Source organism: Ovis canadensis, chromosome 5 (assembly GCF_042477335.2).
Source record: "Ovis canadensis isolate MfBH-ARS-UI-01 breed Bighorn chromosome 5, ARS-UI_OviCan_v2, whole genome shotgun sequence".
Lineage (NCBI taxonomy): Eukaryota > Metazoa > Chordata > Mammalia > Artiodactyla > Bovidae > Ovis > Ovis canadensis.
Window position 1 is genome coordinate 120,013,924 of NC_091249.1, and position 16,473 is coordinate 120,030,396.

General features: G+C 40.8%; 1 long non-coding RNA gene across 1 annotated transcript; it reads left to right on the forward strand.

Moving 5' to 3' along the window:
* Positions 1 to 10,640: 10,640 nt before the first annotated feature.
* On the forward strand, positions 10,641 to 12,134 carry LOC138441871 (uncharacterized). Its single transcript, XR_011257448.1, has 3 exons — positions 10,641 to 11,437; positions 11,721 to 11,797; positions 11,916 to 12,134. It is a non-coding gene; the product is annotated as an uncharacterized lncRNA (long non-coding RNA).
* Positions 12,135 to 16,473: the final 4,339 nt, after the last annotated feature.

Here is a 16,473-nt window from a genome sequence, read left to right on the forward strand (position 1 = left end):
TGAGCAGCTTTGGGTTTCAGTTCTGTTCTGCTTGCTTTTGAATTGCACATTAATGTTTGCTGATGTTTAGTTTAGTTTTTTGTGTGTTTGTTCAGTTATGCCTACTGTATGTTGTGAAGCAAACAAATCAACCCTGTTTGGAGTCCATCATTTCCCACTAATTAAATGTTAAGACTAGGGTACAGGGATTAAAAATTATATCCTCTATAACCCAATTGTGAAGGCAGAGATAAACACAATCTCTTCTAAGTTTGGTTATGCAGCAACGCTTGCCATTCAGAGTCAGCTCTCGCACCTCCCACCTCCACCTAATGATGGGAATGAGGAAATAGGGTCCCAGGACCTTTTGCCCCCTCCAGGGGAATAGATCCAGAGAGCTGAGAACCACTGTTTTTCCAGTAGTCATGTATGGATGTTCAAGCTAGACCATAAAGAAAGCTGAGCACCGAAGAATTGATGCTTTTGAACTGTGGTGTTGGAGAAGACTCTTGAGAGTCCCTTCGACTGCAAGGAAATCCAACCAGTCCATCCTAAAGGAGATTGGTCCTGAGTGTTCATTGGAAGGACCAATGTTGAAGCTGAAACTCCAATGCTTTGGCCACCTGATGGGAAGAGCTGACTCATTAGAAAAGACCCTGATGCTGAGAATGATTGAGGGCAGGAGAAGAAGGGGATGACAGAGGATGAGATGGTTGGATGACATCACCGACTCGATGGACATGAGTTTGAGTTAACTCAGAGTTGGTGATGGACAGGAAGGCCAGGCGTGCTGCAGTCCACAGGGTCGCAAAGAGTCGGACACGACTGAGCAACTGAACTGAACTGAACTGAGCTGTTATAGGAAGCACGCCGTTCTTTGTGACTTCTCTTCCTTTCACTTTATATATTCATTTCAACCTTACGTTGGAAGTAAGTGTGTGTGTGAGTGTGTGTATCTTGGGGAAGAGTATGGGGAAAGAGGACTTATTCCCAATTCCTACAGCTCTGCCAATGATTTCCCCCGACAAATCAATGTATTTTCCTCTGTATTTGTAAAAATTGACATTCTTAAACATTCATGAATTGGATCTAATTGGAATAGTTTGAATCTTTATTGGGCTACAAATCAAAGGTGTTTACTTACTGACAGGGAACAAAACTGAGATAGTGAAGCAAAGCCTTCACATGCTGTGGACCAGAGGCACTCTGTTTCTAAACTTAATACAGCTGTTTTCCATGTCAACCACAACATGACAAATAACAATTTCTCTATGACCAACATACCATATACATTCTTATAAATTAAAAAATGAAAGAAGGACATTTATTTTGTGGTCTTAGGGGCATGTCAAGTGTGTCAGAATCTTCACTGAAAAGATGCGTGGAGCACATAGTCAAGTGACAAGAATAGGAACTGTAAGAAGATTTGTTATTTCAAAAGAAAGTTAATTCTAAGGAACATTAACCCTAAAACCTACTTTACATTGCATTGCCTATGTCATGCTGTTCCACCTGCTTTCATTACCAACCAGCCTCCCCTTGCCCCGAAATGCCGCATTTCTGAGTGTGGCTCTCTACTCCAGCCTACACCTCAGCAGTACTGAGATACGCTCCCAGAGTCTCTTCTTATAGATCAAGTTTTGGAGAATAGTCTACGGAGAAAACGAATCATTCGTTTCAGACACAGTATAAGGACTATTTGCTAAGATCAAATTGGAGAATGATTACACTGAACAGAAATTCCACAGGGTGGGTGAACGGGGGAATAACCATTTCTAAAGGAAAGTATGAGCATGGGACACATTTTCTGTGAAGCCATCAGTTCTTTGACTGTGAGATGCGTGTAGGTGTGTGTCTCTGTGCAAGAGAGAGACAAAGAGAGATAAAGCCACTTGTGTGTGCCCCCATTGATAATGATTTCCAAGAAATACCTAACAATCCCTAACTTTAACTTATTTTCTTACTTTGGTAGAGAAACTCTGATTCACACAAGCAGGTAAAAAATATCAGGAACATTTTGGCAACCTCTGACTAGACTGAGACAGGTATCATGCCTGGTTTATAATCTCAGCCCAAAGAGAGAAAACTTGAAAGGAGGAAACAAAAAGGCAATAGAGAAAGGACTTTAATGTTTTGGTGGGCTAGTGTATTTCTAATGGTACTTAGTCCAGAAACTTCCTTGACCCCTGAAAGATAGGGCTCCACACCATCGTTCCTTGAGGCAATTCAAATTAATCTCACTGAGATACCGTCACACCTCTACTGGAATGGCTAAAATTTAAATCGTTGGCACAGCAAATGTTGGCAAGGCTGTAGAACAACTTAAAGCCTCATGTAGTGATGGTGGAAGTGCAAAATGGTAACAGTCATTTTGGAGAACATTCTGCCAGGTGTCTATGAAATAAAAGACACAATTACCATATGACCCAGAGATCTCAATCCTAAGTGTTTATGAAACAGAAACGAAAACATATGTTTATATAAAAGCCTGTATGCAAATACGTATAGCAACTTTATTCACAGCTGTTAAAACCTGCACACAAACATTCTCCACTGGTGAAAAGATGATCTGTGGTACATCTACACACTGGACGAATCTTTAGCACGTCACCCTAAGCGAAAAAAAGGCAGACCTAAAGGCTTCATCCCTTGTGATTCCATTTACATGACTTTCCCCAAATAGGCAAAACTGCAGGGACAGAAAATAGAACAATGGTTGCCAGAACCTGGCATTGGGGGGGGGGGGGGGGAGTTACTTTGAAGAGGCAGAATGGAACTCTGGTGGGGGAGTTAGAAGTATTCTATATCTTGATCCCGGCGGTGGTTACGTGACCGAATGAATTCATCAAAATTCATAGAACTATCCACTAAAAAGGATGAATTTCATACTATATAAATTATATCTTAATAAACCTGAGTTTAAAAGAAAGGAATATAGAACAGTAATTTATAAGACATAATAAACCAGACTTTTCAAAAATTCAGTCATTAATTTTAAAAAAAGAAAAGACTTTCTTTTAGTTCAGGTATCTGAACTAAACATAAAGAGACTGAAAAAGCAAAAATATCCAATGAAATATATGAACTTAGAATGGATTCTAGTTTAAAATAATGTAACAAAATAACCAAGATAATTATGTTTGTACAGTTGGGGATACTTGAATATGGACTGGATATTAGATAATACTACATAATTATTTTCAATTATCTTAGGCATTAAAAGAATATTACGATTACAAATTTTTGTTAAGGAGATGTATGCTAAAAGATTTAAGGTGAAATGTCATGGTATTTATAACTTACTTTCAAATGGTACTGCAAAAAAAAAAAAGGCAGGAGGGAGACATGAGAAATGCTGACCATTACTGAAACCAGCTGGAAGAATCTGTGGGCATAATGTCCTTACCACATAGTGTCTTTTCAGTGTAGTGATAAAACTCTGATACAGAACGTCACCTCTATTATATATCAAATGGCCGTGAGTGTTATGAGTAAAAGGAAAATTGTAGGCAAATATGTATCACACAATTCAAGGTTTTTAGAATACACATGGGATTAGTATATTAGCATCTGTCTTTGCAGCAGCTAAGTCGCTTCAGTCGTGTCCGACTCTGTGCGACCCCATAGACGGCAGCCCACCAGGCTCCCCGCCCCTGGGATTCTCCAGGCAAAAACACTGGAGTGGGTTGCCATCTCCTTCTCCAGTGCATGAAAGTGAAAAGTGAAAGTGAAGTTGCTCAGTTATGCCCGACTCTTAGCGACCCCATGGACTGCAGCCCACCAGGCTCCTCTTTCCATGGGATTTTCCAGGCAAGAGTGCTGGAGTGGGGTGCCATTGCCTTCTCCACTGTCTTTATCAACTCCTAAATAATTTGGTGATGACACACATCATATTGTTAATAGTGGTACCCACTGGTAAATGAAGTACAGAATCAGAATTCAAGTAGAAATTTCATTTAGTACTCTACAGTTACTGCCTGATATACTTGATAAGGTTTTTGGATGATTTTTACTTTTCTTGTAGTAAAAGACTCAGTGTGGAAAGGAAGCCATCTAAAACTATCATTTTTAATCCTTAGTCTCATATCAGTACAATGAGACCAAAATTCTTCCCCAAAGACTTTTGATTCTTTCTAAAAGAAAATCCTCTTTAAAGGAATTTCTACAATAGTGCACTTCTACATTTGAAGGCAATTCCAAAGAAGAATTCTGAAAAACATTCGCAACAAAAACAGCATGATTCAGAAAAGTATCTGCAGTTCATGGATAATACAGGCAATTCCCAATATAACCAAGTAATTAAAAATTCATAAATTGTTACTAATCTTCAGTGATGAAAAATTATGAAAGTAGGACCTCTACCACCTCTGTTTTTAAAAGCTTTAAAAATGTTACTAAGGTTTGTTTTTTTTTTTTTTTTTTTTTTTTTTTTATAAGAACATAGCGGCTCTGCCTGCAATCCAGGAAACCCAGGTTCAATCCCTGGGGAGGGAAGATCCTCTGGGGAGGGAAATGGCAACCCACTCCAGTATTCCTGCCTGCGAAATCCTCCATTGAGAGGAGCCTGGTGGGCTACGGTCCATGGGATGACAAAGAGCTGCACATGACTGAGCGTCTTAGCATGTTTTTATATATATAGTTGGTTAACAATGTTGTGTTAGCTTATTAAGGTTTTTGTTTAATCAAAGAATGTTGCTTGAAGTGCATAACACATTTTTCCCACAGCAACAATGTTAAAACTGTTAAAACACATTAAGATCAGATTGGAAAAGTTTATTTAACTCAAATGTGACTGAGCTATAGTGCTAACAGTTGGCCTCAATAAATACTTGTAGTGTAAGAGAATAAGTGAGTGGATGAATCAGTATTAAGGACCAGGATGTTCTCTAGATCATCAGCTCTCAGAGGAAGGAACTGGTCTTCCATATTTATGTCTGTATCCCCAACACTCTGCCACACAGTTGGTGGTTAGCCAATGTTGACTGGATAATCCAAGAGCTGTTCTCTTTCCCTCTGGATGTAAACTGGATGTTCATAATTTTATGTTTGTCCTAACCTATTATTAAGGGATATATTTTTGTAAGATAAAATCATGAACCTTGTGCAACTATAAAATAGGCATGTGCTAAAGAATGCTTTAACTCAATTATTGAGGAAACTAGAGAACTGCAAAAAGCCAGTTTAAGGAGATTCTGAAGGTAAGACACAAATAATGGCAATCAGGAGTACCGAAATAAATTTAACAGATGAAAAAACGGGCAAAAAGTCACAGGGAAGTTATTAATTGCATCTTCACCAACAAAAATCGTTAGCATTACTAGCAGTTGACTACAAGTAAAGAAGTGGCAAAATCACGCAGGGGAGTGCAAGTTACAGGTCATGACCAACAGGGGCTGGACCGCACCGAGCATTTCACAGGCCGTCTCTAGCATGTCCCCTTCTGTCATTTCAGAGTCTTCCACAACTTTTCCTTCAGTCTCCTCTCCTTGCAATAAGGATAATTCTTAAAGTTATTCTTAGTCACACACACACACACACACACACACTCACACTCACAGACTGGTTTTCTTAGGTTTGGCCTGATTGTCTGCGTAGGTGAAGCGAGGGCAAGAATCAGCAAAAGACAGCCTTGTTTGACTGACTCTCCTAACCTGCAAGTTAGGAATGGTTTTCACATGTTTAAACTGTTGGAAAAAAAAAAAACACCAAAAGATGAATAATTTGCTGTGACATAAAAATTATATGCAAATCAAATTTCAGTCTCCATAGCTAAAAATCCACTGGAATGCCTTCGTTCAGTGACACGTCTGTTGCTGCTTTCTGGATACACGGGCAGAACTGAGAAACATCACAGGGAACATATGGTTCACAAAACAAGACCAGGACGGGGTGAAGTGCCTGAGGAGCGTCCCTTGCGCACAAGATTGAAGAGGCACCAAAAGCTAAGTGATGAAGACATGAATGATGATACTTTGGCATATTTTTTAAAAATTGAAAGAATGCCCCCCACCCCCACTCCCCGCAAATTGACTACAATGTCAAAAAGTTAAATGAGGACAGGATCAGTAATGATGTCTTCCCTTTTCTCCCTTTAGCCTCAGGCTCCAATATGGCTTGGCAAGGAATTGCTGCATTTCACCGCACCCTGATCCTGGCCCTATGGCAAAGCTTAAAATATTTACTACCTTTCATAGAAAAGTTTGTGATCAAGAGTGTTAACCAACCATATAAGCTTCCCTGAGTTTGCTTTTCAGACTTAACCACTAAGCATTAAGCCCACAAAATAAACTTCTGATTGGGAAATACTGTAAAAAATCTTTTTTTTTTTTTTTTTTTGGGAAATGCTGTAAGGAATCTTGGACTGGAATCTTAAATGCTGCTCTTATTTGCTACCCTGAGGCTAAGAAATCAAGTTCCCAAACCTGTCTCCACCAGATTTCTTCTGCAGTACGTGTAAATTTGATGACATCCACTCTTTCTGAGGTCCTCAAAATTAGCTAAGTTTCTTAGCTTGCCAGTAAATAATATTTTCTTCATTTGTAGGCCTGGGCCTCTGAAAGGCAATTTTCCTAGGTGGGCTTAACAGGTATTGGTCCCAATGTAAAATCAATCTTCTTCTTCCATAAAAATGCCCTGTCATAGCTGATTAAAAGGGCTATTCTCAAATCATAAATTCCAGGCAGTTTGTCCAATTGTATCCTGATAGAAAGGCAGATAGATTCTTGTTGAATGTATGCAAATAGCTACGAGACCATGAAGGTGTCTGAATTTGGGAGAGCAAGTGAGAATCAAACACCATATAAAAATGTTTTGTTTTAGCTCAAAAAGCAGTCTACTAAGCTGTATGGGTTATAGATTGCTTAAGAAGAAAGAGAAAGGGCTTCTTTATCTAACCAAAAATTGAAACGACAACACAGCATCAACAATATTCCAAACAAGGGGCTCCTGAACAATATTCCAAAGAAGTAGTCGTCCTCACGTCTGCCCCTCACTCCCTTTAGGCCTCTGTCATTAATGCCTGCTTTGCTGGCTCTTCATCCGTCCACTCTTGGGACTAAAAAGAGCTCTGGAAGTTCTGACTCTATTTACTGGTAAGGTCTGAAAGTTAGCTAGGTGGGCAAGAGTTTGGTTTAAAATGCCAGCAGTGTGAAGTGCTTGTTATGGTCTTTTCCCACTAGTTTCTGAGACTGTCCTTATTTGTTAGGACACAGACTCTGGGCTGTAACTTATAACAGAGTCCTCAGGCACGCATCGGATTGCAAGCTGTAGACGATGGATGGAAAGGCATGCGTGCACGCTCAGTCGTGTCCGCCTCTCTGGGACTGTGGGCTGTAGCCCGCCAGGCCCCTCTGTCCATGGAATTTCCCAGGCAAGAATACTGTAGTGGGTTGCCGTTTCCTACTCCTGGGGGATTTTCCCAACCCGTGTCTTTGGGCTCTTTACCACTGGTCACTTGGGAAGCCCTATAGATAGAAGGAAATAGGTAGAGACAGGTTTCAAAGACTCAGTGGCTGTGACTCATTTATTACTGTGGCTAATAACATCAGAATGAAAGAAAGGGAAACTCTCTACTGGGGTACGGTGCACTCATATTTCATAAGTTTTGGTCTGATTTCCCCTGAGAGTAAAAACCTATTATGCCAGCAAGGGCACTGGCAAACCTCTAGGGACATTCAGTGAAGAATAAAACTCTGCGGCTTCCCTGGAGGCTCAGTGGTAAAGAATCCAACTGCCAGTGCAGGGGATGCGGGTTCCATCCCTGGTCTGGGAAGATCCCGCATGCTGCGCAGCAGTTAAGCCCGTGCGCCACCACGACTGACGCGCATGGGCCCTAGAGACTGCGCGCCACCGCAAGAGAGCCCACTGCGAGGGAGTCTGCGGACCTCAGCTGGAGAGGAGAAAAGCCCACACAGCCAGAAGACGCAGCTCAGCCAAACAGAAACAGAGCTTGTAACAATCAGTTTCTTAAAAAGAGATACAAGCTCTGAAACTCATCTCAATATTTGTCTTTCCGAACCGATTCTAGAAAAGAGCGAACATCTCCTCTGATATGATGACTTCCCATCCAAGTCTCAAAATAGGAACATCTGAAATGAACCTGATTATTTTTAGCATCTATCTATCTATAAGACGAGAAACCAAATCATTGCGGTTTTCCCAGTAACCTTTTCCAAATCCAAAGACACGTTTAGCTGTAAAGAACAACCTGATATTTTATTTTTTCTGAATTGAGTGTTTTGATTTTGGGAGAGCAACTCCGAAAGAATTGGCAGAGTAGATGTGGAAACTTAATTAAGGCAGGATCATGGGCTACTGAGCAACAATGCCCCGTTACTCATTTAATCAAAATGACAATAAAAGACTTTTAAACTAAATATACAAGGTAACATGAATGTAAAGAACCTTAGTCCTTTCAAAAGTGAGAAGATTTTGTTCTTTTTTTTCCTTAAATAAACAAAATTATTCTGATAAGCCACAGAATCTCTACTATGTAGGCAGATAACACAAAAGTTACAGAATGAGCTTTTGTATTATAATTGAAGGTTATTAATCAGTGAACCAAGGAAGTAATCAATTAAAATGGAGTCATCTTTGCTAAAATTTAACATATTTTATAGCCTCATTTCAAACTCAAGTGTTATAAAACCTAAGAAAATAAAATTTACTTTTCAAGTTTTCTCCATTATACTGTTTCATATTCTAGAATAAACAGACACTTTTCTTAAAGACCATATTAATCCATTTGGGCTTGATGGCAGAAATTTCGCATACAGAGGTATAAGGAAGTCTTTCTGGCTTATATGTGATTTGGCTTGAACTTCATGCTAACTCAACAACCTGTTTTATGGCCTATATCTGCTTTAACCATTAAAGAAAAGAACGCAGTTAAAAATCATAATGAGCAGGGTGCAGCATGCTTGGGGCTGGTGCATGGGGATGACCCAGAGAGATGTTGTGGGGAGGGAGGTGGGAGAGGGGTTCATGTTTGGGAACGCATGTAAGAATTAAAGATTTTAAAATTTAAAAAGAAAGAAAAAAGAAAACAAATCAAAATGAAGTTACTGTGGCTCAGATATTCAAAACGAAGCCAAGCGGCCATTGTGGGCGTGGTTTCAGAAGGGTTCCTGCATCACTGAGAACTTGAATTTTGTGAACTGCATCAGTCTCGAGGACACTGTTGCTGCTGCTGCTGCTGCTAAGTCGCTTCAGTCGTCGTGTCCGACTCTGTGCAACCCCAAAGACGGCAGCCCACCAGGCTTCCCCGCCCCTGGGATTCTCCAGGCAAGAACACTGGAGTGGGTTGCCATTTCCTTCTCCAATGCATGAAAGTGAAAAGAGAAAGTGAAGTCACTGAGTCGTGTCCGACCCTCAGCAACCCCATGGACTGCAGCGTACCAGGCTCCTCTGTCCATGGATTTTCCAGGCAAGAGTACTGGAGTGGGGTGCCATTGCCTTCTCCGAAGGACACTGTTCAGTTCAGTTCAGTTGCTCAGTCGTGTCCGACTCTTTGCGACCCAAAGAATCGCAGCACGCCAGGCCTTCCTGTCCATCACCAACTCCTGGAGTTCACCCAGACTCTCGTCCATCGAGTCAGTGATGCCATCCAGCCATCTCATTCTCTCTCATCCCCTTTTCCTCCTGCCCCCAATCCCTCCCAGCATCAGAGTCTTTTCCAATGAGTCAACTCTTCACATGAGGTGGCCAAAGTACTGGAGCCTCAGCTTCAGCATCATTCCTTCCAAAGAAATCCCAGGGCTGATCTCCTTCAGAATGGACTGGTTGGATCTCCTTGCAGTCCAAGGGACTCTCAAGAGTCTTCTCCAACACCACAGTTCAAAAGCATTAATTCTTCGGCGCTCAGCCTTCTTCACAGTCCAACTCTCACATCCATACATGACCACAGGAAAAGCCATAGCCTTGACTAGACGGACCTTAGTTGGCAAAGTAATGTCTCTGCTTTTGAATATGCTATCTAGGTTGGTCATAACTTTCCTTCCAAGGAGTAAGAGTCTTTTAATTTCGTGGCTGCATTCACCATCTGCAGTGATTTTGGAGCCCAAAAAAGTAAAGTCTGACACTGTTTCTACTGTTTCCCCATCTATTTCCCATGAAGTGATGGGACCAGATGCCATGATCTTCGTTTTCTGAATGTTGAGCTTTAAGCCAACTTTTCACTCTCCTCTCTCACTTTTATCAAGAGGAACTTTAGCTCCTCTTCACTTTCTGCCATAAGGGTGGTGTCATCTGCATATCTGAGGTTATTGATATTTCTCCCAGCAATCTTGATTCCAGCTTGTATTTCTTCCAGCCCAGCGTTTCTCATGATATACTCTGCATCTAAGTTAAATAAGCAGGGTGACAATATACAGCCTTGACGTACTCCTTTTCCTATTTGGAACCAGTCTGTTGTTCCATGTCCAGTTCTAACTGTTGCTTCCTGACCTGCATACAGATTTCTCAAGAGGCAGGTTAGGTGGTCTGGTATTCCCATCTCTCTCAGAATTTTCCACAGTTTATTGTGATCTACACAGTCAAAGGCTTTGGCATGGTCAATAAAGCAAAAATAGATGTTTTTCTGGAACTCTCTTGCTTTTTGCATGATCCAGCGGATGCTGGCAATTTGATCTCTGGTTCCTCTGCCTTTTCTAAAACCAGCTTGAACATCAGGAAGTTCACGGTTCACATATTGCTGAAGCTTGGCTTGGAGAATTTTGAGCATTACTTTCAAAACCATACCTGCTAGCATGTGGCAGCTGCAATCTTACTGTCTCGATGTCTCCCCTTGGAACTAGGCAACCATTTTGGACCCTTGCTTAACACGTACCCTTGTGCCTGCACGCTAAGTCGCTTCAGTCACATCTCACTCTTTGTGACCCCATGGACTGTAGCCCACCAGGCTCCTCTGTCCATGGGATTCCCCAGGCAAGAATACTGGAGGGGGTTGCCATGCCTTCCTCCACGGGACCTTCCCCACCCAAGGATGGAACTCTCATCACCTATGGATTCTTTACCTCGGAGTCAGCGGGAAGCCAACAAGCACACTTTCTTCCTGCCAACTCCAATCCTAATTTTTTTTTTTTTCCAATCCTAATTCTTAACAGACAGTTTATGTAATTCTGTGGGTTTTGCCTTTTAAAGCCTCCCCCATTTTGTAGTCCAGAGAAACACAGTTCAGATCTTCTTGAGTCTGTGTCTCCCGGGCCGTGGTCCTGTTTAGCTGAAATGAAACTGTGCTCTGTTCCTGTTGCAGACTGGCTTACTGATTCCTTCTGTCAACCAGCTGCTATAACAGAAGGCTGCCTAACTGGCAGCTTAAACAGTAAGCGTTTCTTTCTCACGGTTCTGCAGGCCAGGAGGCCCAAGGTCAAGGCCCTGCAGACTCAGTGTCTGGTGGGAGTCCCGCTTCTTGGTTCATGGATGCTTGCGTCCTACTGTGTCCTCTTAGGATTGGAAGCTGGTAAGAGGATTCTCTGGGATCTGTTTTGTAAGAACACCAGTCTCTTTCATGAGGGCTCTGTTCTCCTGACCTAAGCACCTCCAAAAAGCTCCACTTCCTAATACCAACATATTGGGGATTAGGTTCAACATATGAATCTTTAAGAGGACACAAACATTCAGTCCATAGCCAGGACAGAGCCCTAAACTCATTTCAGGGATGCACGGAGTCAAAACTGTTTTCATAACAATATTAAAATGATTTTTGCGTTTCTCATTCTCATTTCACTTTCTCACAAGTGTAGAGTACAGATGCTATGGAATGTGTAATATTACAGCTGACTACATGCAAAAGGAGACAAGAGACTCCAGCTTTTTTCTGGTAAGCCAGGCATTTAAGAGATTTCAGAAACACAATATTTTTGGATTTAGAAAATATATTTTTCATAAAATATATTATTATTTTAACATGCATTGGGTTCCTATGGCTTTCCTCACAGCTCAGTCGGTAAAGAATCTGCCTGCAAAGCAGGAGACCCAGGTTCAATCCCTGGGTCAGGAAGATCCCCTGGAGGAGGAAATGGCAGCCCACTCCAGTACTCTTACCTGGACAATCCCATGGACAGAGGAGCCTGGCGGGCTACAGTCCACGGGGTCGCAAGATTCAGACAGGAGTTAGCAACTCTACCACCTCCACCTATGATATTGCTGCTTCCTCATGATCAAGAAATAAATATTTTGTATATTTCTCATACAAACAAAAGCTTTCTGAAGGCCTCAATCATTTTTAAATGTAAAGGAGTCCAAAGAATTAAAAAAAAATTTTATTTTAAGAGGAAAAACCCTACTCTTGTTTTGATGAACAAAAGCACACTCACAATTTTATTTCTCTGTTACTCTTGTTCCTATTATGGTTTCAACTAGTCCTAACAATTTTAACTTTTAACTAAGTAACTTTTACTTCACAGAAAAGAGGATGGCCTGGGGGTGAAGGAATCATAAGTTCTTTAAATTTAGAACATCTGAACAATCAGCTGCTCCAGAAAGAAACATTATCTGTATTTAAGCAGATACTCCTGAAAACACAACTGCCATTGACCCTTCTCAGAGATTTTCCTGTTTAAAGGAGGCTGGCCCTTCGCCCCAGGCAGTGCAAATTCAGCTACTCATTAGCATCTTGATGCCCAGCAGAACTTTCCATACTTTCCACTGAAACCCTAAACCTACCTCTTTTTTGTTAAGTTGGTATATAAACCTTTGCCCCCAGCTGTTCAGTGAGTTACTCATTACTCTGTGAGCCTGGTGTATTCAAATAAACCTTGTTTTTTTCTCCTGTTCATTTGTCAGTTAACTCACAAGGCCCCAAAGAATTGAACCTAAGTGGATAAAGGAAAAGTTTTCTTCCCCAAAAGGATCAATTATTGAACTGGATATCATACACAAGCACTTGAGCAAACTAGCCTGTGATGCACGTATGTTTCTCCAGCAATGCACATCTCTTTTACCCCTCTTAAGATGGCAAAAATGAGTATGTTCGTTAACATGACTGAAAGATACAGTCTTTCTGTAGCATATAAAATAAGAAGAAAAGTTAATAAACCTCAAACTTTGCTTCTAATTTACTTATAATTATCCTGGTATTCAGGGATTATCTATTAGGTAGTTCAAATTACTAACAGTACAAGGTTTTAAAGTACCTAAAGGTCTTGATTTTATCTTAAATCTGACATAATAAAACATAATTGCTGTTGGAAATTAAAAGTTTGTCAGAATACACGGACATGGAGAGAACCTAAGTGCCTCAACAACAGATGAATATATTAAGAAGCTGTGCTACATAGGGGCTTCCCTGGTGGCTCAGACAATAAGAATCCGCCTGCAGTGCAGGAGACCTGGGTTTGATCCCTGAGTTGGAAAGATCCCCTGGAGAAGGGAATGGCTACCCACTCCAGTATTCATGCCTAGAGAATTCCATAAACAGAGGAACCTGCAGGCTACAGTCCACGGAGTTACAAACAGTAGGATGCAACTGAGCAATTAACACTTTCTTTTTCTCTTTCCATATGTATATATAATAGAATTTTACTCAAACGTAAAAAGGAATTTAAAAAACTGCCATTTGCAGCAATGCGGATGAACCTGGATAATATTACGCTTAGTGAAATAAGTCAGAAAGAGGAAGACAAATACTATATAATGTCACTTATTCGTGGAATCTAAAAAATTATACAAATGAATTCATATACAAAACAGAAACAGACTCACAGATGTAGAAGACAGACTTGTGGTTACCAAGTGGAGAAGGGACGGAGGAGGAGGGACAAAGGAAGGAGGTGGGGCTGGCAAATACACACTACTAAATTTAGCTTATATTCAGAGTACATCATGAGAAACGCTGGACTGGAAGAAGCACAAGCTGGAATCAAGATTGCCGGGAGAAGTATCAATAACCTCAGATATGCAGATGACACCACCCTTATGGCAGACAGTGAAGAGGAACTAAAAAGCCTCTTGATGAAAGTGAAAGAGGAGAGCGAAAAAGTTGGCTTAAAGCTCAACATTCAGAAAACGAAGATCATGGCATCTGGTCCCATCACTCCATGGGAAATTGATGGGGAAACAGTAGAAACAGTGTCAGACTTTACTTTTTTGGGCTCCAAAATCACTGCAGATGGTGAGCAGCCATGAAATTAAAAGACTCTTACTCCTTGGAAGAAAAGTTATGACCAACCTAGATAGCATATTCAAAAGCAGAGACATTACTTTGCCAACTAAGGTCCGTCTAGTCAAGGCTATGGTTTTTCCTGTGGTCATGTATGGATGTGAGAGTTGGACTGTGAAGAAGGCTGAGCGCCGAAGAATTAATGCGTTTGAACTGTGGTGCTGGAGAAGATTCTTGAGAGTCCCTTGGACTGCAAGGAGATCCAACCAGTCCATTCTGAAGATCAACCCTGGGATTTCTTTGGAAGGAATGATGCTAAAGCTGAAATTCCAGTACTTTGGCCACCTCATGTGAAGAGTTGACTCATTGGAAAAGACTCTGATGCTGGGAGGGATTGGGGGCAGGAGGAAAAGGGGACAGCAGAGGATGAGATGGCTGGATGGCATCACTGACTCAATGGACGTGAGTCTGGGTGAACTCCGGGAGTTGGTGATGGACAGGGAGGCCTGGTGTGCTGCTGGGGTCGCAAAGAGCCTGACCCGACTGAGTGACTGAACTGAACTGAAACGTAAAGCAGACCAGCAGCAAGGATCTACTGTGCAGCACAGGGAATTCCACACATTATCTTATAACAACCTGTATAATGGAATATAATCTGCAAAATACTGAATCGCTATGCTCTACACCTAAAATTAACGCAATATAGTAAATGAACTGTGCTTCAACAGAATAAATAAAATAAAAGCAACTATCTTTTAAAAAGTTTATCAGAATAGTGACTTAATTTAACAAAATTTACATTTTCCACAGTCCTAAACATTGTGTGAGAGCAGCGTCAGTTTATTTGATCAATATACCTGTAACATAAGAGAAATAAATCCAAGTAAAGTAAAATGTCCAGGAAGGGGTCCAGAATCTGCTACTGCAGCACAGAAGTTATTTTGAACAGAAGGCATTTGAGTGCCTGAAATCCCTTATCTGCCTTAAAGCAGAGCCTCTGAAAGAACTCAGAAGAGCTTAATGGGCATAACTCCCCTCCCTGGGAGCAAACAGGGAAGATTGAGCCATCACCTGAAATGAGAAGACTCCACACCAGCCCTAAGCACACTTTGCGACAAAACTTTGTCTCCCCCGCGACCCACTCATCTTTCCAAAAAGCCATGTGTTTCTCCACAAATGCTCTTCTGTTTTGCTCCTGTCCTCTTGAAGTGGTATATAAGCCTCAAATTCTAATCACCCCTCTGAGTCACATTTTCCTGTGAAATTCTGTTACATATATGTAGGTACATACCTAAAACTCTATCTTTTCTCTTGCTAATCTATCTTTTGTCAATTTAATTTGAAGCACCCAAACGTTAAACCTAAGAATGTAGAGGAAAAGTTTTTATTCCATGACATACATTTATATTATTCTCAACACTGAGAAATCAAAGAGAAGACAAGAGTGCTTTTTAACCAAAATTATTTAGCTATTCTCTTTTATCCAAGATTCACCTAAATTATGTGCATTTAAATTATTAAAATGTTTGACCTTCACTCTTTCTGTAGGATAGGTTTATTTTCAAGTACAAGACTTTCAAAATATTGGATATTTAATTCCTTTATTTTCTGCATACAATTTATGTAAACTCTTAGTTCTCTATAAACCAGTCAGAATAAAGTGGTTTAAGTAACTTTATTAACTAGTATATTAATATTATCCAAAGATAGGAAAAACTTCTATAGTTACAAACCAAGAGGTCAAGGCTTTTCTTCCCCGGTGACTCAGATGGTAAAGGATCCGCCTGCAATTCAAGAGGCCCAGGTTCAATTCCTGGGTTGGGAAGATCCTTGGAGAAGGGAATGGCAACCCACTCCAGTATTCCTGCCTGGAGAATCCCATGGACAGCAGAGACTGGAGAGCTACAGTCCATGGGGCTGCAAAGAGTCAGACACAACTGAGTGACTATCATTTTCAAAGGCCTTTCTGAAATAGAAACACACACACACATATAGGGAGATGCATTGAGTACTCATAACTCCATTTCTATACCTTCAGCTACAAGTTAAGATTAAACAAAGAAACATAAAAACTCAGAGATCTGTATAAGTTTGCATCAACACTAGGAAAAGTCAACAAAGAATAAAATTCTGCTATTGCTTGGTATTCATCTCCTGGAGCCACAGCCGAGGTGCTGGGGCTGCCTCTCAGGTCTGTGTTCCCTGGGTCTGTCAGGAAAAGCCACTGGGGATGTTTGAGGATGATTTTTTTAATTGTTAAAGTTTAAATCTTTTTAAAAAAAGGAAAAGCATAGCCATCGATCAAATGTAAAATGAATATATGTCAAAGATATTTTTAAAATGTGTTAATTAATGGTGTAACCAGGAAGGTGTTGGAAAAAATGGAAGGTGTGTTG